The 15,062-nt window shown below is 45.1% G+C and overlaps 1 protein-coding gene and 1 pseudogene across 1 annotated transcript in view; both read left to right on the plus strand.

Moving 5' to 3' along the window:
- Positions 1-315: 315 nt before the first annotated feature.
- The window catches only part of GRK4 (G protein-coupled receptor kinase 4), a 102,432-nt gene continuing 87,685 nt past the window's right edge, over positions 316-15,062 (plus strand). The window contains exon 1 of the mRNA XM_059379932.1: positions 316-377. The gene's annotated coding sequence lies outside the window, so the exon portion shown is untranslated. The remainder of the gene's footprint in view (positions 378-15,062) is intronic.
- LOC132008873 (U4 spliceosomal RNA) lies at positions 5,268-5,351 on the plus strand (annotated as a pseudogene).

Raw genomic sequence — 15,062 nt, forward strand, 5'->3', positions numbered from 1 at the left:
CCCGGGCCCCGAGGACCAGGGCTCCCCTGGCCCGCGCCGGCGGCGGCGGCGTCGTCGGCGGCGGCGGCGTCGCAGACGGGCCCGGAGGCGGCGCGGCGGGTGGTGGTCGTGGCCGTGGCGGCGGCGGCAGCGGAGGCGGCAGGAGCCACAACTGGAGGGCCGGCGGCGGCGGCGGCGGGGCAGCTCCCCCGGACCCCGCGCGGGGTCGCCGGGGCAGGTGGCGTCCTGCGAGGAATGCGCGGAGGTGGCGGCGCCCTCTCCTTCGCCGTCCCCTCCTCGCGCCGGCGGATCCCGGCGGCGGCGGCGGCGGCGGCGCCCGCGGGCTGTGGAACTTGAGAATTTCGTGGCCAACACGTTGCTGCTGAAAGCTCGCCAAGGTGGGTGCATGGCGGGCGCCCGACTCCCACCCCACCCAGACCCTCCGAGGAGCCCGGATCCCCGCAGAGCCCCGCCCCACGGCCCGCCTGTCCTCGCTCTCGGGTCCCGCGGGTCGGCGAGGCGTCCGCTGCCCTGCACATTCTCAGCACGCAGGACCCCAGGTATGGGTGGTCTGCGCCCAGTGCTCGTTAGCCTGAACCTGCTGCGTGAACCTGCCGCCCCCCGCACGGTCCAGTGCGTCAGCGCCCGACGAGCAGTGTCCTACCCCGAGGACGGGGAGGCGGGAGCACCGAGCGAAGCCGGCAGAAAACGACTGTGCCTTTGTGGTCTGTGCCGCCCTGGACGAGAGCGGTCGTGTAGTGTCTGCGTATCGGTATTTGGGCGCAGCGTCTTGATTCTAGGTCTGGTCTGCGGCTTTGTGGTTTGTGGAGAGGAAATAGGTCAGGAGAAATTCGGAAAGGCAGCGGTTGGTTCAGCCCTTCCTCTCGGAGGTCGCTGGTAGCGTCCTGTGTCTCCCACGAGGCTGAAGAGCGGGAGTCGAGGCTGGAGAGCCGGTGACCAGCTGCCCACCTGCGGTTCTTCAGCCCCGGGCCTGATGCCGGCGATGGAGCAGGTGCTGCGTCCTTGCGCTGCGTCCGCGATCTGTGCCCGCCCGCGATCTGTGCCCGCCCGACGGGCGCAGTGGCCAGAACTCCGAATGGAAGACCACGGGGGTGGGGGGAAGGGGTTATGCGCAACATCCCAGGGCCGGGAAGGGGTGCTCCTGGTGACTCAGGGTGCTTTTGGCAAGCGCCAGTGAATTTCTCTTGTGATTGGAATAGCAAGTAACGTTTTGTGGAAGAAGTTAACCTGAAAGACCGCTCTTTTCAGATCTTTGGGGGTTGTTTCTTTTTGAATCCACTCCCCCCTTCCCATCTGTGTCCTAGGTGTCTTTCATGAGGAAAGGTGGGATCCCAAAGTGCCTGGTTCCTCAACCCACTGTAGCCCTTGGGTCAGAAACATTTGAAAGGAATTCTTGAAGTAACAGTGACTGGTGCCGAGAATTAGGTGCTCAAGTGAGGGTTTAAATGGAAGGATCCAGATTTAAGAAGTAGTGAACTTTTATTTTCTAAAGTAGCTTTTCTGTGAAGAGTTGAGAATAGAGGGGCGCCTGAGTAGCTCAGTGGGTTAAAGACTCTGCCTTCAGTTCAGGTCATGATCTCAGGGTCCTGGGTCGGAGGGTCACATCCGTCTCTCTGCTCAGTGGGGAGCCTGCTTCCCCCTCTCTCTGCCTGCCTCTCTGCCTACTTGTGATCTCTCTTTCTATCAAGTAAAATCTTAAAAGAAAAAATTTGAGAATAGAGATCTTCTCTTGAATTATTTTGGATAGAAGACTGAAGATGGGTGGGAAGAGAACAGGGTCTTACTTTTCTGTTAAGGTGGTGGGATGACCTCAGCAGTAGGTTTCAGTGGAACATGTGATTGTGTCCAGTGTTTCTCACTTTGAACTCCAGGTTGGTCACAGAGATGAATCGTCCTTTGTGGAAATCGGCTCTGACCCAACCTCAGCCCGTTTTCTTTCCACTGTATCATCCTCTCTGGGTGTAGTGTACGAAGACAGGCTGTCAAGCAGATTTCTGTACAACGTTGTAGAGATTAGATGAGGAGGTAAAATGTAATTGCTTTCGAAATGCTAAATACATAAAACGAGGGGCTCCTGGCTGACTCAGTCGGAAGAGCATGCTACTTACTCTTGGTCTCTGGGCTGTGAGTCCGAGCCCCACGTGAGATATAGAGATTACTTAAAGAAATACATAGAGCCAGTATTTCCTGTTATAAAGCCCAAGACTGCAGTGATCCATCCTTCCTTTCTTCCTTCTGTCCTTTTTTATTTTATTTTTTTTAAGATTTTCTTTCTTTTATTTGATGGACAGAGATCACAGGCTGGCAGAGAGACAGGAGGAAGCAGGCTCCCTGCTGAGCAGAGAGCCTGATGCAGGGCTCGATCCCAGGACCCTGAGATCACGACATGAGCAGAAGGCAGAGGCTTAACCCTCTGAGCCACGCAGGCGCCCCTCTTTCTTTCTTTTTTAAAGATTTTCTTTATCCATTTGACACAGGGAGAGAGAGCACAAGCAGGGGCTGGGGAGAGGGAGAAGCAGGCTTCCCGAGGAGCAGAGAACCCAATGCGGGCCTCAATTCCAGGACCCTTGGATCATGACCTGAGCCGAAGACAGATGCTTCACAGACTGAGCCACCCAGGCAACCCAGCAGTGATACTTTCTAAAGAGTTTTAATTTTTGTTTCCTAAAGTATTAACGCATACTGGTGTGATCATTGTGAGGTCTGCCGTTTGTCAGCAGGGAATGTTTACTGCTATGTTCAGAAAGAGTTGTTAAGTCTGGGTGGTTAATGCTTAGAGAAGTTAAATATGAGATATTAGAAAGATGAATATATGGTGAGTGTTGGTTATAACTTAGGGTTGTTCTCCCAAATTGAAACTTTATTTGCTTTAGCAGCTCATGCATGTTCCCTAGGAAGTGTCTTCTTGGACCTCTCTGTTCATGGCTGGTTCCTCACTTAGTTTCTTTGGCTCATGTATTGGAAAATTAACATTTGAGAGGAGTGTACATGGTACAGCAGTTATATGTTGGCCTTGGGAATCACAGTATTGATTTAGTATTATGAGTGGGTCCATTCATTCTCTGGGATTTATTGCAAATAAAATCAATCTCTCTGTTTTTGTTCTCAAACAGTAGGTATTTAAAACTGTTCCTCCTTTTCAGGAATGTTGGCAGATAATGCTGCATTGAAAAAGTTGTCACTTTGCCACGCACACTTTAAGGAAGTAGAAAATGATCCTACTGTTGATAAAACACAAAATCACTTTTTTTTAACATTTAGCATTTTTTCTTTCTTTCTTTATTTCTTTTTTGAAGATTTTATTTATTTATTTGACAGAGAGAGAGATCACAAATAGGCAGAGAGGCAGGGGGAGAGGGGAAGCAGACTCCCCGCTGAGCAGAGAGCCTGATGCGGGGCTCTATCCCAGGACCCTGAGATCATGACCTGAGCTGAAGGCAGAGGCTTTAACCCACTGAGCCACCCAGGCGCCCCTAGAATTTTTTCTTGTGTTACACCTTTGCTAAGCAATTTGTGACCTTTCATAGCTTTAAATGATAACCTTAAATTGTTTCACATCCTACTTCTTTTTGTTTTTTCCCCCTTTTTAAAGAGTATATTTATTTATTTGACAGATAGAGATCACAAGTCAGCAGACAGGCAGGCAGAGAGAGAGGAGGAAGCAGGCTCCCTGCTGAGCAGAGAGCCGGATGCGGGGCTGGATCCCAGAACCCTGAGATCATGACCTCAGCTGAAGGAAGGGGCTTGGCCCACTGAGCCACCCAGGTGCCCCTCACATCCTACTTCTGAGGAGACTTTCACCCTGTTTTGTCTCTCGGAAAAATTGACAACATGAATGCAGAGGGGAGCATAAGGATGTGTACATCGAGTGTGGATTTGGTCTTACATGTAGTATTTCTTTCAGATTTCAGCTGATGGTGTTTTTAGCAGTTGATTGGCATCTCCTGCATAGTTAATACATCTGGTATCATTCATACTGTCTCTTGCTGAGGCCTCCTCCCCAGGATTTTGGTTTTATGGGGTTTCTAGAAGTAGCTTACAAATCTTTTGATTCCGGAAGTATAGTAGCTAATATTTTTGTTTTCCTTCATCATACTTCATTTGATCCCACACCAAAGAGCTACTTAATACATTTTTGTTATTTAAAAAAATGAACACTTTTGTGTTCTTTGCACCTGTTCTTGTTTGCTGGCTATTCCAACCTTCAGTGCATCAGGTCCTCCTTGCTTTCTTCTTGTTCAATTCTTTCCACCCTTCCAGAATCTGGTTTATCTTTGTATCTTGGTCTGCTTCTCCCAGCTTGGAGAGTGTGTACTGTCTGCCCTCAGGGAATTTGGAACTTGGGGTTGAGAACATGGCATAGTCCGTGATTATCCAGCTAAATTGTAATCTGTGCATGCATGGACAAGGCATAGGTTTACTTTGATTTTTTATTCCTTTCAGTGCTGCCTAGCCATTTAAGCTGTACTTGGTAAAACCACTGGAGACTAAGGGGGTGATTTGTTATTTTGCTGAATTCAAGAAAGAAAAGGTGAAATTCATACTAAAAATGAAAGGATTGGCAGCATTTGGAGGGAATAAAGTGTGTTCCAAGTTTGCTATAGAGCCTAGCGGTTGAAAAGGATAGTTAACATCAGTGCCCGTTTCCTCTGTCCAGGCAACACGCTCAATTCTTTATGGGCAATATCCCAGCCAGTCCTGTCCCTCCTTTCCTAACCTGTAACCTCCTCCTAACCTCTTCTAACTGGACTGACGATAATTCTACTTCTCAGTGTTAAGAGGATTGCATGGGATAATGTGGCACAGTGCTTGGTGCTCAGAAAGTGCTCAGTAGAATAGTTGTGGCTGTAGATTTTGTTGTTACATCCAGTGTCATGATGAAGAATTGGCACTTGAATATGAAGTTGTGTTAATTGACCTTGAACCTCATTCTTTGTCTCAGTCCATGCTCATTCTGGATTTCCCAAAAACATAGCTTTCCTGTTCCTGAATTCTCACTTTTGGGTGGTCCTTGTACCTCATTTAGCCTTAAGCTTTGTTATTTCTCACGTCCATTCCTGTCTGTCCTCATCTAATGCGCACACACATCCCTGCACCCCCTCCCTCAGTGCCGTGGTTCTCTATAGCTCTTAAGTTGACTGAGGGACAGAATTTCCTCGCTGGTCTATTTCCAGACTTTGTTCTCCTTTGTCATCTCCAGTGCTGTTAGAACACTCTTTCTGAAACACAGATTTGTTCTCTTAATCTTCGGTTTAAAATGCAACCCTAGCTTTGCGCAGTGGCAGTATCGTAGCCAATGAGGTTTATCCGAGGCGCGATTATTGCTAATTAAAATGCAACCCTAGACCTCCATTCCAGGATCCCCACAGGGTCCTCCCTGTCCTCACACCCAATAGATGCTCTACAAATGTGAACCGTGACTGAGGACAAAAGAGCACATCTCAGGAATTCTTTCCATACCGATGATAACCAGAAATTAAGGTTTCAAACTAAGCTGTCTTTTTATTATTTATTTATTTATTTAATTTTTTAAAAGATTTTATTTTATTTATTTGACAGAGCGATCACAGGTAGACAGAGAGGGGGAAGCAGGCTCCCTGCCGAGTAGAGAGCCCGATGCGGGACTCGATCCCAGGACCCTGAGATCATGACCTGAGCCGAAAGCAGAGGCTTAACCCACTGAGGCACCCAGGCACCCTAAGCTGTCTTTTTAGTGGTCTGGAAATAGGGAACAAAAACTGAGATTTTATTCACCTTTGGAATGTCACTAGTGAGTGCTTTTTGCTTTATTTAATTTTAATATTTCTGTTTTTATTAAATCAGTATTAAAATGTAATTATATCTACAGTGCAACCTCTAGTTCCTCTTTCAGTATTTACATGCTCATCACTAACAAAGACAGTGGGTTCAACTGTAACTAATTATGATGTTAGAAAAAAGCCAAACACATGTGTTTTGTGTTTTTTGTTTTTTAGAATGGAAACTGTTAGCATTCCTAGTTCAAAGAACACATTGGCAATACTATCTTTGTGGCCCCCCTTACTCCTGTGCTGCTTTGTCTCACTTCCTGGCAGAGACATTGTGGTTGAGCGTTTGCAGGGTAATCCGAGATATTTTTTTGTGAGCATTTGTGTGTACTAGATTTGCCAGTTGGACAAGGCTGCTGAACTAGTTGCATCCTGTACCACCACCCCCAACCCCACCGCCAACCTCTAGGAGCAGGTGTTCTTACCACTTTTACAGATGAGGGAAGCAGAAGTAACTTGCTGAAGGTCTCATTACTAGTTAATGGGAGCATCAGGGTTCAGCCCAGGTTGGTCTGGCCCCAAACACATGCTCTAACCAGTCCTGTAATGCTGTCGAAACACTCCTCAGTTTGCTGCTTTTAATGAAAACAGGTTGATCTTTTGTCTTTAGCTTCTGGCATGAAATTAGCTTTCTAGATGTAGGAATGTCAAGTGCTGGTTGGACCGCGTGAAAGCACAGTTGATAGAAGTTAGGACGTGGCGGGGAAGGTGGGGCCGTTGGATTTTCATCTGACAAGGAGAACTTTGGAGACATTGTCTGTGTTTGCACCCCGAGAACTACAGAGCCAACAGCGTTGTGCAGAGTTATATCAGGAGTCCATACAAGAGCCAAAAGTGATGGTGAAGCGTTTGGCATGGGGCAGAGCCTTCCTGTGGTCACTCTGGTTCTAGAAGGAAAGAATTTGGAGCCTCTCTGCTCCCTGTTTTGATTACATTTTCCTAACATTCTCAGTGTTCTTTACTTCCAGTGCTTCATTGGGTTAAACACAGCATGATCTCAAAAGGACAGCCTTCTCACGTCCCTTCATCAAGCTAGGAACAGAATTCATGACTGGTTCTGTTCTACTAATTAAAAAAAATTTTCCAAGGGATCCATAACTTTAAAAATCAGAGAATAGGGGTGCCTGGATGGCTCAGTGGGTTAAGCCTCTGCCTTCGGCTCAGGTCATGATCTCAGGGTCCTGGGATCAAGTCCCGTGTCGGGCTCTCTGCTCAGCAGGGAGCCTGCTTCCCTTCTTCTCTCTCTGCCTGCCTTTCTGCCTGCTTGTGATCTCTGTCTGTCAAATAAATAAATAAAATCTTTAAAAAAAAAATCAGAGAATAAAAGGACTTCTGACGGAAAGTTCTAGCCTTCCTCATACTCCTTTTCTTCCTCTAAACTGAAAGTTTATCCCTTTGCTCACCCCGCCAATTCACATGGTGAAACCCAGTTCCTGATGTGATGGTATTTGGAGGTGCTTAGTTCATGAAGGTAGAGCCCTCATACAAGGGATCAGTGCCCTTATAAAAGACACCCCACAGAGCTCCCTGGCCCCTTCGGCCACATGAGGACACATTGAGAAGATAGCCTTCTGTGAACTGGGAAGATGCTGAGTCTGTGCACCTTGATCATGGACTTCCAGTCTCTAGAACTGTGAGAAAGAAGTGTTGTTTATAACCCCCCACTCCCCCCACCCATGTATGGTATTTTGTTACAGCAGCAGGAGCAGACGAAGACCCCACTCCCCTCAGGTCCACCTCCACTAATTCTTCCCATGACTTCTTTTGTCGTTACTTTGGCAGTTACTGTTGAATTTCTAAAGAATAGCGCTCGTCCATTTAGACTTCTATTAGCTTTATGCTGTTGGATGCGGACGTAGCTCCCTTAAACCAGCTCCTCCATCTTCTTTCTCCCTCATTCATGTAGTTAAATCACTGTTTTAAATTCCTGTATTGGTTATCTTTTTAACTTAAAAAATTATTGGAATTCTCAGACTCCAAGACGTTTGCTCAAAAGACATGAAGTGTTTTTTTTTTTTAAAGATTTTATTTATTTACTTGACAGAGAGAGATCACAAGCAGGCAGAGAGGCAGGCAGAGAGAGAGGAAAGGAAGCAGGCTCCCTGCTGAGCAGAGAGCCCAATGCGGGACTCGATCCCAGGACCCTGAGATCATGACCTGAGCCGAGGGCAGCGGCTTAACCCACTGAGCCACCCAGGCACCCCTGGTTGGGGTTTTTGGTTTTGGTTTTGGTTTTGGTTTGTTTTTACAGTTCTAAAGGCTAAGAATCCAAGGTCAAGGTACCAGCATGACTGATTTCTGGTGAGGACTCTTCCTGGCTTATATAAGGCTGCCTTCTCTCTGCGTCCTCCCATAGCCTTTCCTCTTGTTTATGCTGAGAAACACAGATTTTTCTGGTGACTCCTCTTAAGAATTCACCTGTCACATTGGAGCCTTAGCTGGCTGACCGTCTCATTTAACCCTAGTTACCTCTCTGAAGGCCCAAACTCCAGTTATAGTTCCATTGGGGTTAGGACTTCAGCGTGTGAATTTGGAGGTGAGAGTGGGGTGCTGGGGTACAAGTCAGTCTATAACACTGTTTTAATTTGCATTTTCCTAATTACCAGGGAAATTGAACATCTTTTTGTAGTGGGGGTGATTCAACTTTCCTCTTTGTAAATTGCTTGTCATATCTTCTGCACAATGAGGGCAGAATATCTTACTGATTTCTAGCATCTTTTTATGTAATCTGGATACTCAGTATACATTGCACAAATCTCCTATTATCTCACCTTAGTATTAGTATTAGTATCTCACCTTAGTACTAGTTTCCTATTGCTGCTCTAACAAGTTACCACAAACTAAATGACCTGAAATAACACAGATTGTTTTGTTACAGTTCTGGAGGTCAGAAGTCTGAAATGGGTCTCGCTAAGCTAAAATCAAGATGTCAGAAGGGCTGTGTTCCTTTCTGGAGCTTCTAGGGAGAATGGTATCAGACAGAGAACCGGTTCTGAACTCAGGTCTGACTGCTTGCTGTTCAAAAATTAATACTCTAAAGACAAGTGACAGTGAGAAAGGAAGGTTGCTTTAGTCAGGAAGCTGGCAACCTAGAAGGCAGGTGGACAGACGTTTCAAAAACTGTCTTCCCTGTCCAGGCCAAGTTGGAAGGATTTTAGAGGGGAAGGCATGGGAGAAGGGAGGGGGCTGCATGCAAAAGAAGCAGGTGGTTGGATGGTGAGTCCGATGTTGGGACCCTGAATAGCCTTGCTGGCATCAGCAACAGCTGTTTTTTAAATGTGGTCAGGTCTCGTCTTCTGGGAAAGTTTGGTCCTTTACTCCTGAAGGCCAATGGTTTGCAAACCTTAAGAGGATGGGTCTGCTACAGACTGAGGGAGTTAGGTCAGCAAGCCGAGAGTGAGTAAGTTTGAAGCGAGTTCGCCCTTTAGACCGGTTGGAGCGCTATCACAGTTTCATTTTGGAGGTTTTATGGGGGAATCCATTTTCTTGCCCTTTCCAGCTGCTGGAGGCCACCTGTGCCCCTTGACAATACCATGTGTAAGGGAGGATGTGGAGTAACTGCAGCCAGACTCTCACACAACGCCCATTGCAATGTGGAACTGGAGACCCCAGCAGTGTCTGATAAACACACCTGCCCTATGATCTGGTGATTCTCCTCCAGATGTCCCCAGTTCAACAGGCACAGGCTCACATTCGAGAATGTTTATCAGGGCCTTATTCATAACAGTCTCAGGCAGGAAACAGCCCAATCATTCCTCCCCAAGAGGATGGATAAAGCAGTACCTATACGTGTAATGCTGTGCAGCAGGAAAAAGAACTGATACATGCAAGAACATAGACACGTGTCGGGAGCATTAGGTTAAGGAAAAACTCAGAAGAGAGCGATCCTCAGTGATTCCAGTGGTATGATGTGAAAGTAATCCATGATAATACAAATTGGAATGGTAATTGCCATTACCATGGGGTAATGGTAGAAGGGAGGGATTGACACCAAAGAGGCAGGAAGGAACTTTCTGGGGTGATGAAAATGTGTATGGGGGCACCTAGGTGGCTTAGTTGGTGAAGCATCTGCCTTCAACTCAGGTCATGATCTCAGGGTCCTGGGATGGAGCCCCAGTTGGGCTCTCTGCTCAGCAGCAGTCTGCTGTTCCCTCTCACTCTCCCTCTGTGCCCTCTCTGTCTCTCAAATAAATAAATAAAATCTATTTAAAAAAAATTTTTTTTAATGTGTATTGCCAGCTGGTAATTATGCGGGTGTATATACATTTGCAACATTTCATTGAGTGATACTATTAAACTTGGTGCAATTATTGTGAAAATTGTGTCTGTTGAAAGTACTTCTTTAAGGAAAAACATTTTATAAGATAGGGCCTCTCTGTTCCTGAAAGATTTGGTAAACCTGGCCCACAAAACTGCCTGAGTTTGGAGTCTCCCCTGGCCCTCCCCAACCCTCCTGACTTGGAAGCAGGGATGGGGGTGGTTCTTTTTATTATCAGTTTAGTTTCTTTAATACTTACTGTGACCTTCTGTTTCTTCTTGAGTTAGGTTTGGTAACTTGGGTTTTCTGAAAAAATTATTCTCACCTAAGCTTCCAAATTTATTTGGAGTTAATGTTATTTGTAACACTTTCTATTTTTACAACTGCAACTGTGATCTTTTTAATTTAGAATATTATTTGTGTGGGTCTTTTAATTTTGTTAGGCTGGCAAAAGATTTTTGTTAATCACTTAAATGAACCAGAGTTTGGTTTCATATGCTCTTCTCAATTATGTTTGTCTTCTGTTTTATTAATTTCTGCTTGTATTGTATTCTTTATTTTGATTTGCCTCTAGCTATCAAGTCGACTGCTTACTGCATACTTTTTAAACTTTCTTGTTTTAAAATAAATAAATTTAAGACTCTGACTTTTAAGTATTGTGTTAACAGCAACTCACAAGTTTCTTCATGTGGTTTTTTAATCTCAGTTATGTTTAATGATTCTGATTGTGATTTCTTTGCTAAGCCTTGATGATTTGACTGTGATTTCTAAGAAATTATAAATTCATGGCACCTTTTTAAATGATCCTTTTTATTGGTGTTTTAATGATAGATGATCAGAGGATATGGTCTTCATAATATCAGTATTTTGGTATTCATTGAAATATACTTTGTAAGCTGGTACTTGGTCAATTTTTATGTTTATCTGTTCTTAGGAAGAATATGTGGTTTTTTTTGCTGGGTAAGACCCTGTACGATCGTCTTTTAGCTTAAGCTTACTATTGTTACTATATAAATAGACTCCATTTTTATTATTTTTTGTCTGTTTGATAATCAGTTTATGATAAAGTCTTGATGAAATCTCCCACTAAGACAGTGGATATTTAAATTCATTTTCCCTGATTTGGTTGGTTTTTATTTCCAAGATATTGTTAAGTATTTACTAGTTACTGATTTCAGTTATCTTCTTGTTGGGTTATTGTTTTTTTAATTATTTATGTAAGGTGCATCTCTGTCCCCACCAGTGCATTTCAGTTTTCCTTAAGTTGTATTTTCATTGGACATGCCTATTTTTTTTTCAAGATTTTATTTTATTTATTTATTTATGACAGAGAACACAAGTAGGCAGAGAGGCAGGCAGAGAAGAGAGAGAGAGAGGAAGGGAAGCAGGCTCCCTGCTGAGCAGAGCCTGATGCAGGGCTGGATCCCAGGACCCTGGGATCATGACCTGAGCTGAAGGCAGAGGCTTTAACCCACTGAGCCACCCAGGCGCCCCTGGACATGCCTATTATTATACCTGCCTCTGTGTGTGTGTGTGTGTGTGTGTGTGTGTGTGTGTGTGTGTACACGTGCACTAATTTTTGCCGTTTTTCCCTCACCCTGCCTTTTGGTGTGTTTTTATAATGCTTTGGGTGTGTCTCGTAAATAACATGTAGCTGGATTTTGATAGTTTCTCCAGTCTAATAATCTCATTCTTCTATTTATTTAATTTTTTTTAAGATTTTATTTATTTGACAGATAGCACAAGTAGGCAGAGCAGCAGGCAGAGCAGCAGGCAGAGGGAGAGGGAGAAGCAGGCTCCCCACAGGGAGCCCAATGTGGAGCTTGATCCCAGGACCCTGGGATCATGACCTGAGCCAAAATCAAGTGAGACACTTAACCAACGGAGCCACCTAGTGCTCCTAGATGTCCCCCTTTTTAAGGACAGTAATCATGTTGGGTTAGGACCTACCCGAATGATTTCATTTTAACTCGATTACCTTTGTATTATAAAGATCCTGTCTCCAAATATGATCATATTCTGAAGGGTGGGATTAGCTGAAGGTTAGGACTCTAAAACATCATTTTTGAGGAGGTGCTAATTCAACCTATACCTTTAAAATAGATGAAGACAGCCTATAGAGGGGGACCTTCACACTTTTGGGACTTAAAAAGCTTTGACCCCACATCCGTCTGTACTTTTGGGACACAATATACTACCCTAGTGGACTGTGCCTCTTGTTTTTGCCCCCCTCAGGCTTTAGGACAGTGGAGGGTCTTCTATATAAGTAGCCTGGGCCTTGCCAGCCACAGTTGATATTGGGTATGGTCCTATGACTAAATGTGTGTGCTCTTCCTTTTCTTGCATGATTTCTTCCCTTCTGGTCTTCCTGTCTTGAAATGGTATGGCGAGCACCACCCAGCTCATCTTGAGGCTGACTGCACCTGGATGGGACAGCTCAGAAAATTGGAGCTGGACTTTGGTGTGATGTGTCGGTGGAGAATTTTGGAATCAAGGACTGCTTACTGAGGGGCAGGGCGGCTTCTCTGGCTCAGTAGCATGTTGCCCCCCCCCCCACCAAGCCTGCTGCTATGACACGTAGTTTGTGTCCTCTCCCTATTTAATTGTTGAAGCTCTAATTACCAGTGTGATGGTATTTGGAGGTAGGGCCTTTGAAAGGTAATTATGGTTACATTAGGTCGTAAGGGTGGGCCCCTATGATGGAATTAATGACCCTATAAAAAGAAGGAGAGGCACCGATATCTTTGTTCAAGTGCATATATCAGGGAAAGGCCCGTGAGTACATAATGAGAAGATAGCCATCTACAAACCAGGAAGGGCCCTCACCAGTCAACCGAATCTGCTGACACCCTGGTCTAGGAATTTCCAGCCTCCAGAACTCCGACAAATAAGTGTTTGTTGTTAGGTCACCCAGACTGTGGTATTTTGTCATAGCAGTCCAAGGTGACTGAGACCCCAATGGAGCAGTTCCCATTCTTTTGTCTCTCCTTCACCTTGTGATCTTCAGATCAAGCCAGGGAATCTTGTCCAGGGAGAAGGGAGCCTTTTGTATTGATAGCTCACCCACGTGGTTCGTGGGATGTGTGCGTGCACTGTTGTGTTTAGTTAAATGTGGGTGAGGCCCTGTGTTTGGAGGTACATGGTGTGTGTGCAGTATTGTGTTTGTGTCTTTAAACAAGTAAGCTTTGAGTGAATTATGTGCTGGGTTCTGAGCTCTCACCTCTTCCACTTCATGAAAGCCACCCTTGTCAAGATCACCAGAGTCGGTTCTTAGTCATCCTACTACACCTGTGGGCTGCGCATGACATAGCTCATCATAGGGTCACCTCAGTCAGTATGTCCTTCTAGACCAGCACCCTCCAAGGTTTTCTGCTGTTTCAGTGCTTGTCCTTAGACTGCTTGTCTGATTACCTCTCATTTGCTAGACCTCTTCATATTTGAAATCCTCCCAAGGCTCAGTCCCTGGAGTCTCACTCCCTTATGATCTTATCCAGTAACATGCTTTGGAGCAGGCTGCTGTCTCTCAAATTGAGATCTGCAGACTGGACCTTTTCATTGAACTGCTGCTCATTCTCCACTTGCCCACTTAACATTGCTACTTGGTAACCATCTGCGTGCATGCATGAATGCACAAATGTACACACACTCAGTCAAAACTAACTATTAACACTCAACCTGCCCCTATTTTTTCTTTTTGCATCTCAGTTAATACCAGGACAAAAATTTTAAAGTTGACTTTTAATTCCTTATATCCCATATCGAATCCTTGGGCAAATATTTTTAGATCTTCCTTCAAAATGCAAAGAATCTTAACCTCTCACCGCCTTCAGCATAGCTCAAGCCATTAACCCCTCTCATTTGGAAGACCACAATTGGCTGATACTTGGTCTCAGCTTCTGCTTTTCTGACCCTACAGTCTCTTCTCAACACCCCAGCCAGAATGATCCTATTAAAATTAAAGTCGAGGGGGGCACCTGGGTGACTCAGTGGGTTAAAGCCTCTGCCTTCGGCTTGGGTCATGATCTCAGGGTCCTGGGATCGAGCCCCACATCGGGCTCTCTGCTCAGCAAGGAGCCTGCTTCCTTCTCTCTCTCTGCCTACTGTGATCTCTGTCTGTCAAATAAATAAATAAAATCTTAAAAAAAAAATTAAAGTCGAGGTGTCAGCCCTCTTCAAACCCTCACCATGGCCTCCTAGACCAATCAGAGTAAAAGGAGGAATGTTGGAATTATCAGGCCAGGAATTTTTAAAAACTGTGATTAGTATCCTCAGGGCTTTAATGGAAAAAGTTAGAAAACATGCAAAACACAGATGGATAATGTTAAAGAGAGAGATGGTAATTCTAAAGAAGAATCAAAAGAAATGCTAGGGGTGAGAAGAACCAAAAAAATAACAAATGAATCCCTTTGATGGCCTCATAAACTGACTGAAAGAATCTCTGAGCTTGAGAATATGACAGAATATCTAAAACTGGAAAGCAAGGAGAAAAAAAGACTGAAAAAATCACAACAGAATATCCAAAAACTGGCACAACCATAAAAGGCGTAATACACGTGTAATGGGAATGCCAGAGGAGCAGAAAGAAAGAAAGGAACAGATGAAATATTTGAAGTAATAATGACTGAGACTTTACCCCAATTAATGTTAGACATCAAGCCACAGATGAAGCTCAGGAAATATGAAACAGGATAAATGTCAAAAGAATGATTCCCAGGAGGAACACCTGGGTGGCTTAGGCAGTTAAGCATCTGCCTTCACCTCAGGTCATGATCCTGGGGTCCTGAGATGAAGCCCTGCATTGGGCTCCTTGCTTGGTGAGGAGCCTGCTTTTCCCTCTCCCTCTGCGTCTCCCCCCAACTCATGCATATGCGTGTGCGCACCATTCACTTGCTCTCTCGCAAATAAAATCTTAAAAAATGACGCTTAGGAATATCATCTTCAAACTTTAGGAAGTCAAAGATAAAAAGTCTTAAAAGAAGCCACAGATAAAAACACTT

The sequence above is a fragment of the Mustela nigripes genome, chromosome 1 (genome assembly GCF_022355385.1).
Source record: "Mustela nigripes isolate SB6536 chromosome 1, MUSNIG.SB6536, whole genome shotgun sequence".
In the NCBI taxonomy this organism is placed as follows: domain Eukaryota; kingdom Metazoa; phylum Chordata; class Mammalia; order Carnivora; family Mustelidae; genus Mustela; species Mustela nigripes.